The sequence below is a fragment of the Microtus ochrogaster genome, chromosome 17, assembly GCF_000317375.1.
Source record: "Microtus ochrogaster isolate Prairie Vole_2 chromosome 17, MicOch1.0, whole genome shotgun sequence".
Lineage (NCBI taxonomy): Eukaryota > Metazoa > Chordata > Mammalia > Rodentia > Cricetidae > Microtus > Microtus ochrogaster.
This window is the reverse complement of record NC_022019.1, coordinates 13715172-13723175: the sequence shown is the minus strand read 5'-3', so window position 1 is coordinate 13723175 and position 8004 is coordinate 13715172.

Here is an 8004-nt window from a genome sequence, read left to right as displayed (position 1 = left end):
AGCATCTTCTTGTAATCTCTGGGCTAGGAAACAGCACCCTTGGGTCTGCTCTTCAGCATGGACCGCAGTAACTCTAAATACAAGACAGCACTTTACAATCAAACAAACCCAGATGGACAGCTTGCCCCAAGCCAGCTCTACACAGGACACAGACTTCTAAAGGAAAAGAGCCAAGATGGCTACAGAAAGGAAAACAGGCAGGGAACAAAGAGTCCCAGGCTCTAGAAAGTCACCCACCATTCTGCTACCCACTAAGCACCACGTATGTGGTGGGGTGGCAGACACGGGCTGGGAGAGACAGTGACCTGAAGGCCAAAGCCTGGGAGAGTGGAGTCACAGAAGGTAGTCCACGTGGAGAGAACTGTGTCTCCTCACTGCCTGTTCTACCTTCCCTCTGTCCTGGCAAACACACCTAAAGCCCCATGATGTCCCCTTCACCTACCTGGCAGGACACCTGCAGGCATGGACTACCTAAGATGCTCTTTCCTCTGAGACACTACAGCCCCACCTCCTGTTCATCTGGGGCACTGGGTTTAGTAGGGCTTTCTACCTATCAGAACCACCAGGGCTTCACAGTTAAGCCACGTGTCTGTTGGCCAGACTTTTTTGTTTGTTGGTTTAGAGACTGGTCTTAAATTCACTACAGCCAAGGATAACTTTGAACTTCTTCTAATCCTCCTGCCTCCACCTCCTGAGAGCTGGGATTACAGTCGTGGGCTACCATACTAGGTTAATTTGTTCAAGGGATCAACCTAGGTCTTTGTGCATGCTAGACAAGCTACATCCCCATGACCAATGTGTTGTTTTGTTTTTACCAGAGGAAGGGATCTATTCACTAATGGTTTGAAGGGATATATAGTCTTTATGGCAGGGAAGGCATGGAGACAGGATGTGAATGGCTGGTTACACTGCACCTCCACCAATGCCTTATATACTTATTCATTTTTAAACACTTTATTTACTTATGTGTATGTATACATGACTACATACTCAGGTATGTTCGAGTGCCCTCATCGGCCAGAAAAGGGTGTGAGATACCCTGGAGCTAGAGTTAATAGGTGGTTGTGAGCCAACAGATGTGGGTGCTGGGACCTGAACTGAGCTCTCTGTAAGAGTAACAAGTGCCCTTAACTACAGAGCCATCCCTCCTGCCTCTCAACTAGTGTTTTAAAAGGAGCAGTCACTCCCTTCCGGCTGCCATTTTGGTGAGACTCCTCACTCCAAACCTTCCAGTGTCTTTCTTCCACCAGCCCACCTGTGACTACAACCAGGTCATCTTCTTTGGTGTCTCCAAGGCATCAGGGACCCCAGGGATATAAACCCCAAGCGTGTTCCAGCATTTGCACAGAACCTGCATCCAGGCTTTGGCACACTTTAATCCCTCCGCCATCTATCATACCTAGTCCTTGGTAAATGCCGTGTGGATGGTCGTCAGTGGTATCGAACACCGTACTGTTTGGTTAGTGATCACAATGAAAACTATTCATGTTCAGTACAGATTTGACAGAGGATGGAGTACCATCAGCAGATCCATGCATCCCCCTCCCAGCACCTGGCGGTCTCTTCCACCTCAAGGCCTACTATGGCAGACACTGGAACATACACAGGAATTTCAGCAGCCCCACTGGATCCCACCAGCCTGGACAAGCTAGCCATTCCCTTGTTTAGAAGTAAACTTTTGAGTAGAGGTGGGGGTTGCCGGAGAATTGCCCATATAGCCAATCTACTGTGTCAATAAAGCAACCTTGATTAAAGGATGGAGTCTGTGATTCGCTGACTGGGATTAGCCATACAGTTCTCAGGGGGTTTAGAGGGGGTGAGAAGGGATAGGAAGCAGGAGGAGTTGTTCCAGGGATTTTCCATGCCTTGTGGTTGGGGGGGGGGAGTGGAAAGGGGGTCAGCCAATGGTTTTCCTTTCCCTGGAATTTTCAGGCTTTTATCTCAATATCTGACTCCTGAGTTTGTAGTATACTAGAACAAATTAGGTAATCGTTATATCTTGCCGCTACAGATGGAAGGTGAGGATGGATCTCAAAGAGTAAAGGGAGTATTTCATGGTGCTTTTTATTAAAACACATTGCATGAAATTCTCAAAAAAGCGATTTAAAAATAACTTAAGTAAACTTCAGCTCATCAAGAGACACCTTTTTTCTGAAGACATTCAAGGAAGAGGCGGTCTTACCATTCACAAATTGTTCTCTAATCCCCTCATTCATTCCTTTGGTTTTTTTGCTTTAAGTCTCAGAACTTGGGCCCCTGAGCTGGCTCACTGGGTAATGCCTGCCACTAAGCCTGCTGACCTGAGTTCAATCCCTTGGAGCCACACAGTGAAAGGAGACAACCAACTCCCACATGTTGCCCTCTGACCCATACAGGGGCCTCTCCACACACAAAATAAATAAATGTAAACATTTTTTTAAAGGTTTATTTATGTATTATGTATGCAGTGTTCTGCCTGCAGACCAGAAGAGGGCACCAGAGCTCATTATAGACAGTTGTCAGCCACCATGTGGTTACTGGGAATTGAACTCAGGATCTCTGGAAGAGCACCCAGTGCTCTTAACCTCTGAGCTGTCTCCCCAGCCCAAATGTAAATATTTTAAAGGAATAAATAATCTTGAAGAGATGATCATGTGCCCATGATCAGCACTATTTAAAAGAGCTGGAGAGGCTGGAGAGATGGCTTCACAGTCAAGAGCACTGGCTGCTCTTCCAGAGGCCCCAGGTTCTAGTACCCACAAAGCAACAATCACAAAAAAAAATCAATAAAAAGATTTCTAATGGAAATTTAAAAAAAAAATCTAAGAGATGAGAGCAGCTCAGTGTGGTAGCAAACAACTTTGTTTGTTTGTTTGTTGCTTGATTCTCTGGTTTTTTTTTTTTGGTTTTTTTTTTTTTTTTTTGGTTTTTCGAGACAGGGTTTCTCTGTGGCTTTGGAGCCTGTCCTGGAACTAGCTCTGTAGACCAGGTTGGTCTCGAACTCACAGAGATCCGCCTGCCTCTGCCTCCCGAGTGCTGGGATTAAAGGCGTGCGCCACCATCGCCTGGCTTCTCTGTTTATTTTTGAGCAAGGGTCTCTCTACCTAGCCCTGGCTGTCCTGGCACTCACTATGAAGACCAGACTAGCCTAGAACTCACAAAGGTCTACCTGTCTTTGACTCTGAGTGCTGGGATTAAAGGTGTGCACTGCCAAACTAAGCCTGGTAGTCTATGACTTTAACCCTAGGGCTTGGGGGCAGAAGCAGGTGAGTCCCTGAGTTTGAGATCAACCTGATCCACATATCAAGTTCTGGGGCTGTACAGCAGCACCCCTGGGTGACAAAGGCGTTTATTCAGTGGTGTTCTTTAACACATTCCCTGACACATGTTGCAGGGGAGAGACGAAGTGGTTTTCAGCAAAACAACATGTGTTAGTGAAATGGAAATGCCAATTTAGGCCAACGACAGGGAGATGTTAATGTCACTTTTCCCACCCACCAGATTGTATGCTTTTCTGGAGGGTAGGGACCCTGTCATACAATCTATGACTCCCATCACTGCCTAACAGTTTCTGGTGCTCTTTAAATAATCCCCCCAAAATAAATTAAAGTCCCCAATCCAACCATGGAGAACTAACCCTGTCTTCCACACCCTCTCACCCACATCCTGCTAATTGCAGGACTTGGGTCTGTGCTATTATGGAATAAGGGTCCTACCCTACAGTAGGAAGCCATTTGTTTCTTTCCTGACTGCCCAGACTCCCGAAATAATCACACAGAAATTATGTTATTTAAATCACTGCTTGGCCAATCACTTAAGCGTATTGTTAGCTAGTTCTTACATCTAGAATTAACCCATTTTCATTATTTTATGTTTTACCACAAGGCTCATGGCCTACCAGCAAGGCTGGTAGCTCATGTCTTTCTCCTCTGGCTGCTCCATGGCATTCTTTTGACTCTGCCTACTCTCTCTCTATCTCTCTTCTAGCCTGGCTGTATTCTGTTAAGCCATTGGCCGAAAGTAGCTTCTTTATTAGCCAATAAAAGCAGCACATATACAGAAGAACTTGCCACACTACGACCCAGTCTCCTCTCCAGAACCCTGGGCAGCTCAGGGTCACCCCTACTACAACACTTGCTTCTCCTCTTCAGAGAATTCTGGAGGAGTCTTTCAAGTCTTCCTGAACCTTCCAGGATGCATCAGTCGCACCTCTTGGCGGGGTATATTCCAGTGTATGGTCAGTGTCTGTAAGTCCCTTTTGGTCTCCAAGGATTCTCAGTTTCACCTTCAAAGGTGTGCTGTCTCTTCCTGTTCTTTTCCTTCTGTCTACACCAGGTCAGCACACAACAAATGTCAGGAAGTGTGTGCTAAACTAACCATCTCCTAAGGGCCCTTGTTAAAAATGTTTTATAGCCAGATGGTAGTGATGTGTGCCTTTAATACCAGCACTCGGGAGGCAGAGGGAGGTGGATTTCTATGAGTTCGAGGTCAGCCTGGTCTACAGAGTGGGTTCGAGGACAGCCAGGACTACACACAGAAACCCTGTCTCAAGAAATCAAAAATAAAAACAAAAAAAAATATTGTTAATGTGTGTTAATAAACAAACAAACAAACCAAAGCCCCAAGCCCTGTGTGGTAGCACACCTTTAATCTCAGCTGTTTGGAGGTAGAGGCAGAGTTTGAGGCCAACCAGTCTACAAAAGTGAGTTCCAGAACAACCAAAAGAAACCATCGCACTGCCTCCACACAAAAAATGGAAGAAATAAGAAAGGAAAGAAAAAAAGATAGAAAGGAGTCAGGGAGAGAGAGAAAAAGGAAAGACATCCATGGTCTGTGGAGATGACTCAGGGGTAGAACAACTGCTTCCCCAAGCTTGTGGACCCCTCATGTGACCAGCTGCTTAAAGTTCCTGCCACATTGATCTCCTGTGATGATGGAGTGTACCCTGAAATTGTGAGCCAAGTTAACCCTTTCTCAAGTTGCTTTTGTTGGGGTGTTTACACCGCAGCAACAACAACAAAAAAGGAAACAAATATAGATATATGAGTAAGATAGACATTTGGGTTATTTTCACTTCCGTGTTATGATAACGGACCATTGGACTTACCTTAAAGTCTCTTTCTGACATTTTGTTTCAAATAAGTAAGATACTCAATGACTCAGAGCTTCAATGTGTGGACTGGAGAGATGGCTCAGTAGTAATGATTGGAGAAACCACTTGCTGCTCCTGCAGAAGACCTGAGTTGGATTCCCAGCACCCACATGGCAGCTCACAATCATTCATAAGCTCTAGGTGATCCGATGCCCTCCTCTGACCTCTATGGGCACCAGGCACACACATGGCACAAATACATAAAGCAAAACACACACTCGTATATGGAAAATAAAAAAAAATCTAGCCGGGCGGTGGTGGCGCACGCCTTTAATCCCAGCACTCGGGAGGCAGAGGCAGGCGGATCTCTGTGAGTTCGAGACCAGCCTGGTCTACAAGAGCTAGTTCCAGGACAGGCTCCAAAACCACAGAGAAACCCTGTCTCGAAAAACAAAACAAAACAAAAAAGAAAAACTAAAATATTGTCTTTAAAATTTAAGTGTATGAGAGTATCAAGGAAAAAAACCCTTACATTTCTGTAATCCTCACCCCAGTCCTCCTATACTTGTCCCCAAGCATCTAATTCCTCCCGTGAGGCAACTAAGATCCCTGATTTCTTTCTTACCTCTACATCAGCATGATTATTTAACATCACTATAACTAAAAGTTCCTATCTTAAGGCAAAATTTCTAAGTTAAAGCAAATTGTTGCATCCAAACGTATACTTTTGGTGGTAGAGAAATGGCTCAACCATTAAGAGCACTGAGGTTCACTTTCTAGCTGAGTTCAATTTCCAGCACCCACTTGGTGGCTCAAAATCTGGTGCCCTCTTCTGGTCTGCAGGCATACATGCAGACAAAGCACCTGCATCCATGAAAAATAAATCTTTAAAAAACGTACGGTTGTGCCGGGTGGTGGTGGCACACACCTTTAATACCAGCACTCGGGAGGCAGAGGCAAGCGGATCTCTGTGAGTTTGAGGCCAGCCTGGTCTACAGAGCTAGTTTCAGGACAGCTAGGGCTATTATAGAAGAAGCACAGTTGTAAAAACTCCTTATTGTGTGTATGTGTGTGTTGCCTTTATATATATGTGCACCATGTGTGTACCTAATGCCCTGAGAAAAGGGCTTCGGATTCCCTAGAACCAGAGATACAGATTATTGTGAGCCTCCATGCAGGTGCTCAGAACCAAACTCAGGGCCTCTACAAGAGAAATGAGTGATCTCTAACTGTTAAACCATTATCCAGCCCCTTATTTTTTTTAACTTAATTTTATTTTTGTCACAGAGTCTCACTATGTAGCTCTGGCTAGCCTAAGCTCTCTATGTAGACAGGGGTAGTCTCAAACTCACAACCATCTGACTTCCACCGCCTGCAGTGCTGGCATTAACAGCATACATCACCATGATTTTTTAGAAATAAATATTGTCAAATTGTTCTTCAAAAGGATGCTAAGCCAGGCCTGATGGTGCAGACCCTTAATCCCAGAACTCAGAAGGCAGAGGCAGGCACATTTCTGTCCCAGGCCTGCCAGGGGCTACAATAGACTCTGTCTTCCTACTTATTAGGGGTTGGAGAGATAGCTCAGGGGTTAAGAGCCTTCTCCAGAGGTCCTGAGTTCAGTTCCCAGGAACCACATGGTGGCTCACAACCACCTAGAGTGAGATCTGGTACCCTCTTCTGGCCTGCAAGCATACATACAGTCAGAACAATACATATATAATAAATAAACAAAAAAATGAAGCTTGTGCTGATGTAATTATGACTAGGAAGTGACAGCTAATCCTGTACATTCCCACCAGAAGCCACCATTTCTGTTTACTTCTGTACACCAGCGTCAGCACCAGCTGTTTCAAGCCAATCCTGTAGGTGAGGAGCAGGGTAGTGTCTGCTGCTGTGATCCACTTTGTGATTTGAGTGAATGTTGCTGTTTGGATTTGGTTTTCTATGGACTGTCGTCTCGGGTCCTATGTCTCTTTCTCCTGTAGAGTCCTGTATGTTTTTCTAGCATGATATCTACAAAGCTTTTCCCTGCTGATATATTGGTGATTAAAGTCACATCATTTAAATTTTAAATCTTCCTGTCTCGGGAGTTGCTTTCATCTTTCCTGTCTGATGACAAGTACCGTGATGATGGAACCCAACCTTCTGCAACCCCCCCCCCATATATGGTTTACCCCTCGTCTTTAGAGTAAACACAGGAGGGCAGTTTTGTCCTCTATCCAGAACGCCCCCCCCCCAACACACACACAGTCCTCTGGGGAAGGACTTCCTTTCCGTAGGTGCAACAGGAAATGAGATTTGCTGTCCTGGGTCAGACCTCCATCGATCCAGGCCAGCTTCCCATCTGACAGCCATAACAGGAAACATGCTGAGGAGAATCCCATTAATTTCTTTGCCATAAGCCTCCAACATAAAGGCTCTGCCCAGGGACCACCACTTGAGATCTAGCCTCCTCACTTCATTGTGGGACACAGGCCCAGCCCGGTTCTGGGGTGATGAATACCTTGGTGTGTGGGGCAGTTCCCAGCTCTGGAGCAGGGGGGGCAGGATGAGATGTGGGCATACAGAATCCATTCTTCCCAGTTCCTTCTGATATCGTATTTGCTATATAATAGTTATTATTAATTAGAAATAGCAGCACAATGTTCCTTTTTTAGTTCCAAAACGTCTGTGTTTTTTGTGGTTGGTGTGTGTGAGTGTGTGTGTGTGTGTGTGTGTGTGTGTGTGTGTGTGTGTGTATGCTTGCAAACACAGAAGCAGAGGACAGCTTGCAGAAGTTCATTCTCTTTCCACCATGCGGGCCCCAGGGACTGAACTCAGGTTGTCAGTGTTAAGTTTTTTTTTTCTGGCCCGGTAAGTCTCTCCGCCGATGCAATAATCCAAATTAGACCAAGTCAAACCAAATTAGAAGAAACCCAGGTTTAACGGAA